The sequence below is a fragment of the Siniperca chuatsi genome, linkage group LG14, assembly GCF_020085105.1.
Source record: "Siniperca chuatsi isolate FFG_IHB_CAS linkage group LG14, ASM2008510v1, whole genome shotgun sequence".
Taxonomy (NCBI): Eukaryota; Metazoa; Chordata; class Actinopteri; order Centrarchiformes; family Sinipercidae; genus Siniperca; species Siniperca chuatsi.
In genome coordinates, this window is record NC_058055.1 from 26,151,585 (window position 1) to 26,164,644 (window position 13,060).

Consider the following 13,060-nt stretch of genomic DNA (forward strand, 5'->3'; position numbering starts at 1 on the left):
TTCCTCTGTAATGTAGCACAGTGTTAACAATGTTACTTGTAACATTCTTTCTCAGTCCTGGAACAATTTTCTGATGCCCCAAAAATATAAATTTAAATAATTAAAAAAATATCATAAACATGTGAGAACTAGTCAACTAATGGATTGAACTAACGACTACTAGTCGACCGGGAGCATCTTTAGTCGGGGGCAGCCCTACTCATCAATCTCAGAAAGCTGTCTGAAATTGCAGTTAAAACTGTGGATTGACTGAAGAGCCGAAATGTTGTATTTGCGCATCATGTATTATAAATTGGAAATTTGCTTAGCTAGAAATGATCCTTTCGAATGTGCCGCTGTTTTGCTGTTGAATCTCAAGTGCTCGATGTGTTTGACTTCCCCACCAGGCCACAACCTCCCACCCCAAAGCTCCTCAGCTTGTAGGAAACACTGAGAAATGGTCAGCAGTGATGTAAAATAAACATTTTTTTTTTGTTAATGAGCTAAAATTTGCAAACCCATCGGCGTGCACCCTTAAGAACTGTTAAAGAACAGTACAGCGCACACAATCAGGTTTTTTTCCCAGCACTCAGTCAGTATCAGTGTCAGTGAAGAGATTTCTCCAGAGCATCAGACTCTCACTACCCAGCAGCGTTCTGCTGAGAGTTTCTCCATAGAAAGTGTGCTCTTCTATTTCATGCCTGACGACCCTGTGAGGAGAATATCAATGCTATGATGCACAACTCCACGGAGGCCTTATATACACAACCACATACAGACAGATACACTGCAGCTCAGCATACAAAGGCAGAGGCTGTTTCTTCTTCCACTTAGTCATTCTACACACTGAGTGACTTTCAGTGACTCTGCACCATGAATTATAGGATCACAGCACAATGGAGAAATAATTAGCCTGATGGGAGGAGGCAATTAGTGAAACACTTTAAATACAAATGGCACCACTGACTGCATGATATACCGTGAATAATTAATCAGACTGCTGGCTTAGAGGAATATGACACTGAATAACAAACTAATGTACAGTATTGCACACAGAGATTGGTTTGAGGAGTCTTGGTCTTTGTGCTCTCATACTTTAGTCATTTTGAGGACCAAGTTTTAGACCCTGACAGTGAGGACATTGGCTTGGCATTGGAGGTTGGCTAAATCTAATTGAAGGGGGGTTTAGAGTATATCTGGTGTTATGGGGTTATGGGCTGCACATAGCAACGCCATAGGTACATATGTAGAAGTTAAATTGTTTTGTCTACTACAGCATACATATCTGCTCTGTAAATCATTTGTCCTGTGTTGAATGGAGAAATCAATTGAAATTAAATTTTTTTTTGGAATCCATTGGCGTCTCAAGATGGTTTGAATGCAGATCAATTTGTTGACTTCCCCTCGGCACCTGCCCTCGGGGGAATCCCCGCCGCCATCACAAGTGTCGTTCCATTTGTCTGAAACACTAAAGTGAACTTGGTGAGATCGACCCTCGGAGGGCTGAGGGCGCGAGCCAACAATGATGGTAACTCCAGAGGTTTATATCGCCCACAATGCATTGCAGTTATGCATTTGGTGCAAGAAAATACATCCATGGTTAGGTGGCAGTAATGTACATAAAACTCCTGTTGCCTAGTTAGCAGATAGTTTCTTAAGAAAATCTCATTGATAGCGTGATATTTTACTGAAAAATGTCATAACCAATTGCAGTTAATATTTACTTGGATTGTTGTTCAGCTTGTCTGATTTATTTATTCCCAACATTATCTGTAAACACATGGAGAAATTACAGTTAGCAGTAGCAATAATAGTTATGATAATCATGATCGCAAACATGAAATTTCTAAATCAGAAACTGATGCAGCTAATTACAAAAGTGCCTGCATATTGCAGTTATCCACAGAAGACACCTTCGTCTCATTGAAATGAGTTGGGACTGTATTTCTGATGATTTGTAAAAAGCAGTATAGCCCTAAGCCTACAATTGGCGGTCGATCCATGATAGTTTAGGCTGAACGTGTACAAGGGCAGGTGTGTTCCATTTAAATCCCTCGCTCCCTCCCGCACTTTCCCTCTGCTCTGCGACGTATGCTGTTCCGTAATAGAAAGGCCTGAGAGGAAGTGGAACTACTAATGAAACGCAGCCTGTGATTCGTCAATGCTACTCTGACTACAAATGGAAACCAGAATGCTTCTAATACCAAAATCCTGTCTCTTACCAACAGATTCTGCATTCTTATGCAGATATCTGTTTATAGAGCCAACACTGAGCCAGGCAGCAGCCTGCTACACAACACAAGAGCCAAAGACTCTGAACAACAACCACATTAGCTTTCCTGCTGAAGTCTCCTCCTTATCTAACTTACAAACACGAACACATGTCTTCTCCTGCACCTTAGCTTGTTGAACGAGCCACCAGCAAACATTTACCGGGAAAAAGTGCACTGCTAATGCCAATTTGCAGGCCTGATAGCTAATTAGCAGCAGCACATTTAACAGCATGTAAACTTACCTTTGGTGCAGTCTGGTGTGGTTCTTACTCTTCAATACCACTAACGACATGCTGTCTGCCCGTGACATGTAGCTACAGCGCAGGTTTGTTTACTTGGTGTAACACCTGGCAGCCTGCCAACTGCTGTCAATCAAACATAGACAGGAACACGGCCCTTAAAAATATATATATATATATATATTTTAAAAAAAACAACTATTAGCAATACATTTAAAAACACGTTGACATTATTCTTAAGTACAAAAAGGGAGGACTAAATGTGATTTCAGTTGGACTTTAAATCTGTAATAAAATAGCTAAAAATACCTTCTAGTGGCTTATTCAATTTTTAACCACATCATGTTGAGGATAATTCCCATTTACCACACATATGGCAGTTAGACAGACTGCATTGGCTTAAATATTTTAACGACGATCTGAATTTGATGACACTTAAAATCCACATTCTAATGACTTAATATAACTATCAATAAAAAATATGCCTTGATTCGCTCAATACATATATTTCAGGTTATTTCACATCATCCCCAGTTCAGGGACACATTTTATCATTCAAAATTTAGCATTTATTTTAAATTCTCATTCTCTTCAAATTAAAGCTTTTATATACACCTCTGCATCTTTCTGCTACGCAGTACCTGACTGTCTAGGTCAACCTGACACACATTTCAGCCTTTTTGTGTGATGAAGTTATAACCTATTATTCCATCCCCCAACTGGCCTCTGCTTAAACACAGAGATGCTGTATATGAGCCTAATAAAAAAAATCCACCAGGCCTCCCTACTCCTTCTTCCTCTCTTCTTTTCTTCTTCGTCTCCACCTTCTCCTCACCTCTCTTCTTCACCCCCTCTACCACTCTTGTTCTCCTCTTTCTGTCGCAGGCAGACACCCTCAGTGTGTCTCACAAGGACCTGACAAGCAGCAAGAGTCCATCTGTGCAAATGTGCACTAAAAAGAAGCGAGATTGTGCCGCCCCATTTCCTCCTGATTAAAATTTCAGCGCACGTTGCCATGATATTCCTCTGGGGCTTTTCTTGCTGCTCAACAAGACCTTGAAAAACAAGACAAGGAGAGAGGAAAACTTTTAAGCTAATGTGTGCACATGCTTAGATTTGTGGAAGCAGAACGTGGGCGGGTGCTGAAACTAAAGAAAGTAATTGAGACAGACAGTAAAAGAGGATGAGTATAAAAAAAGACAGAATAATCTTAAGCAACAGATGGGGTATGCGATCACGTGTGTAAATGAAAGTGGGGTAAGACAAGTAAAAGAACTCTGCAATGGAAAACCTTAAATTCTCAACACACTCTCCCTTAATAGCCACTCGACTTGACTTACACAAATTTCAGATGTTCTCTGGCTGAAAGACTGCACTAAAAGCTCAAAATAAACACAGCTAACCAGCAAGTACTGCTGTTTAGTTCTTTATTTAGATGAGGGTGATGGGAATGTCATTCATTTTGCAGGTATTTGGTCAAAACACAAATTGGACAAATTGAAATTTTGACCTGTTGATAGCACTAGATGAAAAGTCAGGGTATCACCAAAGTTATTACAATTCATCCTGTGGGGTAAATAAATATCTCTACCAGATTTCATCCAATAGTTGTGTACATATTCCGTCTGGACCAAAGTGATGGACTGACCAACCAACCAAGTACACCTAAGGCTCATTTTGTTCATTAACAAGAGTCTGCAGCCATGCTAGTGGCTCTGTGAGGCTGTACTTAGGAACAGCGATGCTTTGAGCTAAATGCTAATCCCAGCATGCTGTTAATGACAATGCTAACATGCTGATGTTAAGCAGTTATAGTGTTTACCATGTTCACCATCTTAGTTTAGCGTGTTAGCATGCTGACCTTACACAAAGTACAGCTGAGGCAGATAGAAATGTGATTAGTTTTCAGTCATAAAGCAAAATTGGAAACATTTTGGCCTCATGATGGTGTTCCAAAGTCAGGGGATCCCCAAAGTGATTACAATTCATTCTGAGGAGGACATGAATGTGTTAACCACATTTAATAGCAATCCCTTAGTTATTAATAGGTATTACTCAAAGCTAGGGCTGCACAATTAATCACAATATTATCGAAAGTGCAATATGGCCAAGTGCAATATCCAAATCGCAGACGCTGCAATTTTTTGATAAAAGGTCAAATGTGTAACAAAACAGCATTATAAAGTACTGTAGTACTGCACAGATGCCCTGGCATACATCTAGTTCTCCAGATGTAAGAAAACATGGGAACCATGAATGTCTGTACAAAATTCCATGGCAATCCATGTAATAGTTGTAGAGATTTTTAAGTCTGTGCCAAAGTGGGATAGACATTGTCATCCATAGAGTCATGCCTCTAGGATGGCTAAAATCCTAAAAAATCAGCACTGCAATAAAGAAAATATTATCATAATTTATCATAAGGATACACAAAATGTGTTGTGAGAAATTAAAGAAATTATGTAAGAAATGTTGATTGTAAAATGTATTTTGTTTACAATAAAAACTCCACAGGGTAACTTTAAATTTGTTGACAAGACAAACCCAGTTCTATCTCAGTCAGCTCATAAGAATGCACATTCATAGCCAACTCACACGCGCCAGCTCAGATGAGGCATTGAAACTGAGCTGAAAATAAGGCAGTACCAAACACAGTCATCTGTTTCTCTGCTGTACTACACAGCAGAGTATTGCCTTCCTCTACTCTGCTAATCACCATCATCAGAAAGCGGAGGCTCCATGCTGCCACAAACTCATTCCACTCTGGGCACTTTTCCGCTCTATTAATATTCAAGACACAGCACAAACACACTGATAGGACATTGGAGAAGCAACACCACGATCCACACAGGCTGTGTTGTCTCCATCCAACGCGCTCTCATTAACTGACGGGCCCCAAAATGTCTTAAAAGTGACACGACAAAACATAAATGTATAATTTATTTTAAGCATAATACATATCCTTCTAAAAGTATAGTAGCAGCAAGAGAAAGATGTGAGGAGAGCTGAGAGGACTGGGATGTAACTCTTGTCACCTGGCAGTGTGATCCCTCATTAAATTTAATGTAGCCTTTTAGTGGTCTATTTAACTGATGACAAAAGGCCACATGTCACTCAGTGTTTGCACACGGATTCACAAAAGACAGACTGAGTGTGTCAGTTAACAAAGTGTGGGTGTATTTGCATAAAACATAGAGACCAACACATGCACGTCGCCTAATCTACCTAAAGAGAGATATTAGCTATGTCCAAATTCAGGAGCTGTCTCCTTCAAAGGACACATTCTGTTGAGGTGAATCTAAAGGTCATGATATTGTTTAAGTATGGGGATAACGGTGCACATCTTCAGACAGTTCCACCTGGAACATATTCATAGCGTTGGACTAGGCTGAAATAGTTAGAAATAGTTGTGTCAAAAATAAAAATGGAGCTGGCTCCTTTGTCACCTCCACACAGCTGACCAATTACGGCGTGAAGTGGGTGTGAATGTCAGATTGTCGGTTTCAAAAAGCTACAGAAATGGGCAGGCAAAGCCCCGCCCCCCAATCCGACGTCGGAAAGGTTTGGGGGAAGAGGGCGTTTCCGAAGCTATCTGACCATCTAACAAGCACTTCTGATAGAGTATACTGGCGCCTTTAGCCTAACAGAGACCATATCTGATGGTGCATTCGGGTGGTCGAATAAGTTAACGATATGAGTTGTCAAATTTCAACTGTCACACAAAGCACCAGGTTGGTATTCATCATACTGTGAGACTGAAACAGCATGTACTGATGAATAGCATATCCACAGTGCTAACAAAAAAAGGGGGAGTGTGTGTCTGGCTTCCATTATTTACATCTGCAGTGGCTTGTCCACAGGTCCAGTAATGTGTGCGAGTGATAACAGACAATGGGATGTTCTATTAAACAATGGACATGGCGGTGACAGGTCCATTGTTTTCTGTATTATGATACATTGGAATGTATTATCATGCTTATACGATGGTCATTTACCACAGGAAAAAAACAGAGGCTGTGTTCAAATCATCATAATTTTTTTTTTTTTTTTTAAGTTTGATTGTTGTCAGTTGAACTCAGAAGTTTTCAAACTGTGAGGTACCTGTGTGAGGTGATGAGGTGAAAGGAACAGGTGTGTCAAAACTCCTTTTCAGAGTCATAACTCAGTCAAATCTGAACACACAGACATGGTTCACATATTTTTAGATTCAGTGTGACTCACACCTCTCGAGGATATCTATCTCTGTCTATGTCCATTGTGAATAAACATCCATAAATCCGCTTAGAAATCACAGAAAAAAAAGACACTCACCTTACAATCATCGCATTTCTAAGATTTCTTTAGTATCAAGTAATCAATGGAGGGAAGGGGAGCATATGCGGGTGTTGGGGGGGCACAGTTGTCTCAATTTTATCTGAGGGGGGCCTCCACAGCGTCAGATTGACAAACCGCTGATTTAACCAAGCGGCAACCTCCGGGGCTGGAAAATGAAGCCAACGCAGAAGTGCCAAAAACTGCAGTTCCTCGAATGGCAACTTGAGGCTGTAGTCAAGGCTGGAGTCAGTGCTCATAGTGGCCAATAAAGCTGATTCTGACCAATGACGACCTAAATGCCAACACTTAATAATTAAAATGTGACATATATCCTGACTTGAGCTAATGAGAACTTTTGAATGCAACAAAAAACAAGTGACCAGTGCACAAGGGGATTATGGTCTAATCAAGGCCTCAAAGCATACATACACTGATTTAGTCTTCTACATTTGGGCAAAAGAAAGCAACATTTCTCAGTAACCGAGTGGAGGATGGAATGGGACAGCACTGCTGAGTCATTATGACATATTCAGTCTTGAAATGTGGACAACACCTGAATTAGGACATTATGGTAGGCACTGAAATTGCATTCAGTCATTGCTCCATCACTTTTCCTCCTGGTGACCTCGATGGAGGGATTTGCAGATTATGAAGAGCCTCTCTGAAACACTGGCTGCCTAACCTCATTTCCATGCTGCTGTGGTCTACTGTTAATCTGCTCAACAGCAGATTATGTTTGCTTTTCGGGCAGACAGGGTGGGATTGGTGCTGCTGCTGTGGGTTTAGGCTCTCAGCAGCTGTTGTGGGACATTGCGCAGTAATACAACACCAACATGCCAGAGAGACATGGACAAAGTTGCTTTTTCCAATAGGCATGCTTTCTTTGATTCTGCATTAAAGAGTATATTAAAGGTTGTGTATTTGGCAGCTCACAGGGATATAAAGTTTACTTTAATTGTTCTGCCCACTCCATCTCCTCTCTGTTATCTTTCTTTGCTATTCTTTCACTATCCATAGTCAGCTGCAGAGCCTGTCTGGAGTCGTCCTGCATATCAAGTCATTAAAGTTAAGATATATAACATATATAAGATTGTTTTTTTAAATTATCATAATTTGTTCTGTCTGGTTAGAAAGATGAACAAAACGCTGTCCTTGGCTCTGCTTTTGTTGCATTCAGGCCCACCGTACTAAGGTCACAATGCCACCTAAGGCAAAAATCAGGTGAAAACACTAGCTGGCTGTCAGAATGTTTTCAGAGTGGTCTTTCATTTTAGGAAGTACACTGCCCAGGTAATATCGCTGTCACCCATGAATGATCACCTTAAAGGTGCTGGTGAAAGGGAGAAAAATAAGAGCTCTGCAGAGTAATACAAGGGATTTTTTTCACTTCCTCTAATTTACAAATTCATTTTTTATGCCTGCTGCCTGACACCTTCAGCATTTAGGCTTGAATGAAGCCCTGAGGTGTGAAGTGGACACCTGTATCACACGTGGCAAATGGTTTTCTACTTTTCTACTACTATCTATTCTGTATAGGCTATGTCACCAAGTTGTTCTGTTTTTACTTTTCTTAATTTTCTAATTAGTCTTTTGTAAAAAAAAAAATTAAAAATAAAAATAAACAACTGTTTTTCAGATTCATTTTAATGCTCTGAGGGCATTGGGCCTAACAGGCAGAACACCCTCTCAGGCTGCATACAATTTCTGCTGCAATTGATTTTAAGTTACAGATGGAGAGTAGTACTGCCTAAAAAGGCCCAGTTGACAATTTGTTCCATGAAAAAAGAATATATGTCAAAGTTTATCTGAAGTTAATGAGGTGTCATCGGTTAATTTCAGTTAAGTTAATCAAATCAAGTGATCATCTTCCAAAGTTTGACAAAATTAGAAAAATTTTCTCAGACAGTGATTCCTTGCTTAGCTGATGTGGACAGATAGTAACACAAAGAGGGAATTGTGTAATGGAAACACAGGTAACTTTGGTATATACTCACTTGATTTGTCTGTCAGACTACTTAAGCCTCATGTTAGCTTTGGTGAAACTTTGGAATATATGTTTGCACAGAAAGAGGACTGTGAATTTTGTCCCCCATCACCTACATCAGAAGCGCATTAAGAAAGGATCTCTTAAACAGCAATGAAAACCTGTTTCACTGTTCATTAACCATTGTTTTAGGACAGACTTGAAAAACTGTTAGCCTATGCTTCAAGACTAGACATACTGGAGTGAGATGCAACTTCTGCACGCGACAATACAATACCACAAAGTCATTGTGTTCTTAGGCATTTGCCATTGCACAACTGTGATATTTGAGGATGTTAAAAAGGAGATGTTCAGAGGTATAAGGTGAGATGGAAAGGCTAGGAGCCTGTCTCAAAATTTGTGACCATCTGCCTCTTTTTTTCCTGATGATCTGGCTGCTTTACTACACAATCACATTGAAGCGTTACAGAAAAATCCCCATCCCAATTCCTATTATTGATACTAGTGACAACCAGTGCTTAATGAGATTTGCACACAAGATGATGCAGCTTTGAGGCTTGTGTTTGACCAGTCAGTGATGTTCAATACAACCCCATTACTAAGTGGGCCATCAGAACGTACTTCCTCAGGAAGAGGGACATTTTGGGAGGCAAGAGGTACAGCTCAGGACCCAAAACTGGATATATTCCTGCAGTCAAAAGGCAGGAAAATATCCTGAATATGTAAAAAGGTTCTTTGCATTTCATGGAAAAGTTTCTGTTGTGGGAAAAGTCCATCTGACACTTAGCTGTAGCTGCTTGAATTTCATGTGCACTGCATTTTCATGCATGGCAAACCAAATGTAAATAAACCCATATTCTTCTTTCTGCGAGAACTTTGGACTGCCTTTGGCGTAGAGGATGGCCTAGTATTACCAGCAAGGCAGTGTGTATGATAAGAACACAGATGCCCATTCATTCTCTGAGGCGGATGAATGAGACCACCTTGGGTCAATACTTCTCTTTTCTGTTTCCTGTCCTCCAGCTGAGAGTCGACAGAAGAAGAAGAATTCACAGACGTATCCACCTCGACCCCCAGAGACACAATTACCTGTCTTTCCTGTTTCACCTCACCCTCTGATCCCCCACCACCTCTTCCTCTTCTCAACCACTTAACAAGTCAATTTACCCTGGCTGTCCTGGCTCATCACACAGAAACATAAGCTACCAATTCTCTTTCTAAAAATAGTACACTATTCCACGGTAGCCACCACCAGCCTACACCTCCACCACCACACCAGCTACAGATCCAACAAGCTGTTGATCCAACTGTAAAGCTAAGGTGAATCATATCATCTCCGGCCAATTTGCTGGCAAATGGTCATCTCTGGTGTCATAGTTTTGACTTTTCTCTGATACTGTGCCTGTCTCTTCGGCAAAGAAGTCCAACTGAAAGCAGACAAAGGAAATCATTTGTTTTTTCAGATAAATATCATATCAGAAAAATCTTAGGCAAAGGACAAAAAAACCTTTTGACACTGTTGAGAAAAACAGCTACTGGCAGCGACTGCGTTGCTGAACCCATTCTGTTGTTTGGTGGTGTATTTTTCTTAGCCCTCAGAGAAATATTGAGTTATAGAAAAGGCAGTCGAGAGTTTTGACTGCAGATCAATTCCAAATCTCTGCCCGCTCCCTGGGCTCCAACTCCACTGCCCTTCGCTGCTGAAGTTGAGGATCTCCAGGCGGAGACTAAGGCACTGAGGCCTCCCTGGAAGAGGAGCCCAGCAGGGCTGCCACACAGCATCTCATCTCCCAGTAGGCGTCATTATCCATAGCTCTGCTGCAACCAGAGATACCAGGCAGAGGACTGGACAAAGGCCATGACAGGTGGCTGCTTCTCTGTCTTCTGTAGGCGCAGAACTGTGCTTAATTCTTGGATGCATGGCATGCAGACACAATTTTGAGACTTTCATGTCATGTGAACAGTTCCAGCCCTTGCAGGAGGTTTATTCTGCAGAAAAACAGTGAGTCAGTGTGTATCTCAACTGCCATAAATGCCAACAAGCCCTTGCCGTACCTACACGTCTGCTGCAAAACAAAAGGAAAGCACTCTATTGAATGTTTTGCAAGATTTATGAGACTTTGTTTAGCAGCACGTTTATCTTATTTTTAATTCCTCACCACACAAACACTTTTTAAGTATAGAAAAACATACAACATGGATAAAGCTGTGCATCTATCTAAAGAGGAGAAACAACAATACCCTATATCCTACATGCCAGACAAGAGGAATACAGTTGTACCAAAACTGGAACTTGGACAGATGTATATGACAGAGCATATGTTAACCTGCTGAAGGCATCTCAGGCAACATTACACAAGAGAGATTACGCCATGCCATTTAAGTTAAAAATGGAATTTTAACAGGAGACATAGTGTGATAGATGTTTAATGGGCTTCAGTGGTAATTTACAGCTGTGTTGCCGCTGCCATGATCACAGCGTCCACTGGCTCCCGTCCAAATCCATCTGAGCAAAGTGCTGTTCAAATAAGCTCCTTATTATCATGTCTGAGGGAAAGGAAGCAGGCAAATACAGTACGGTGGCCATTAAGTGCTGAGTTGTGGTGCTGCCAGCTCAAAGAGCAGCTTTTGTTCCATCCAAGCTAGACGCCAAACCTCTCCTATCGTCCCATGGTCCTTGGATCTAATGCAGAACAGGGGACTGTCCTTCAGGCCTATGTAGGGTCAAGGTAGAGTGATAGAAACAATCTGCCCTGCCGTAGCATCCTTGAGCATGGGGAGTAATTCTTCCAGGGACGCTGTTCTGTAACACTGCCCTTGTAGAGAGGTCAAGAAAGACAAGAGACACATTTCTAAACTGAGAGATACAATGAGAGTAAAGCATTTCCATCCACCTGTTCATATGTATATATAAAATTCAGAAGGGAAACAGCGATACAATATCATGGAGAGTTACAGGTATTTTAAAAGTGTTTGTCAACTTTTGAGAATATATTAACCGTTTAAGTCATTTATCTAGTTAAATTTCCACACATTTCAGAGTTGCAGCTTTTCAAATAGGAGGATTTACTTATTTATTTCATTGTAAATTTGGGGTTTTAACAGTTGGTGTCACTTTGGGCTCTGGCAAACTGTGATGGGCATTTTTGACAAATTTATGACAATTTACAAGCTATGAGATTCATTGAAAATATACTGATCAATCACAATCAGAATCAGAAATACTTTAGTGATCCCGAAGGAATGCAGAAAATCACTGACTTGCATCTAAGGAAAAGGTGATTTCTGTATCTGGAATTGAAAGGACTTGACCGGTCATCCATTCTGTCATTACATGAACACCATTTTCTCAGATACCCCCATCATTTGCTCAGTGGTTTTGTGACTAGCAGCCAGGAATGTGTTAACCTCCCCCTCCCTCATACCCCCCACCCCAGCTTCTTCTCTGTAAGCAGAACTCCAAGCTTTGTCTCTTCATGTTGCTGCTGGGTTTGGCTGCATTCAGTGTGGGAGGCCGGGTGCCACCGAGGGGACAGAGGACAGATGTGGCTTACATAATGATCAGCAAATCAGTTGTCTCAGCAGGCCTAATCCTACTTGCATCCCTCCATACATCTCCCTACGGCTGCCTCGTCCGGCTGCGCCAAGCTTTACTGTGCCGTGGCGAGCCAGAGGCATGTTGCTCCTTCCCACCACTGGTTAGGAAGAGCGAATCAATGAGCTCAGCAGGGAGAGCTTTTACAGCTCCACTGGAAGGCAATTATCAACATTTGTCAGTGAGGAGACAAACAGGCCACAGGATGATGGCTCGGGGTTTAACTGACAACAGTCCAATATGAAAGTATAATGTGAAAAGAAGTGGGCAGAGGCAACGCTTTGAGAACTGTTAGAAAGACCCCTATTCAGTGGCTGGTTCATAATGAAATAACATGCTGTAAATCTACCAACTTGTTTCAGCTCGCTGCCTCACATCAATGCTGGGTACAGAGACTAACGGCAAGCACCAGTTCACCTGAGCAGCAAAGAGAACCAACAATAGAAGCAGAAATGACTCATCAGATTCAATATTAAAATACAAAAAGAAGCCGCATCCCTTAAAAGGTCCATTCATATGCTCACACTTTAGTGGTATCTAGCCATGCAGATTGATTTTATTTGCCCAGGTTTTGGTATCCATCTGTGAGATTTCTGCTGCTACCAATATTCAATGGAGGTAAATGGAATTTTGTTTGTGGTGCTGTGGTGATGACCTTAAAAAAACCTCAACAATA

The 13,060-nt window shown here is 41.1% G+C and overlaps 1 protein-coding gene across 1 annotated transcript in view; it reads right to left on the reverse strand.

The window, feature by feature from the left end:
- The window catches only part of LOC122888217 (polypeptide N-acetylgalactosaminyltransferase 10-like), a 100,715-nt gene that overhangs the window by 70,291 nt on the left and 17,364 nt on the right, over nucleotides 1–13,060 (reverse strand). The gene's annotated exons all lie outside the window — the stretch shown is intronic.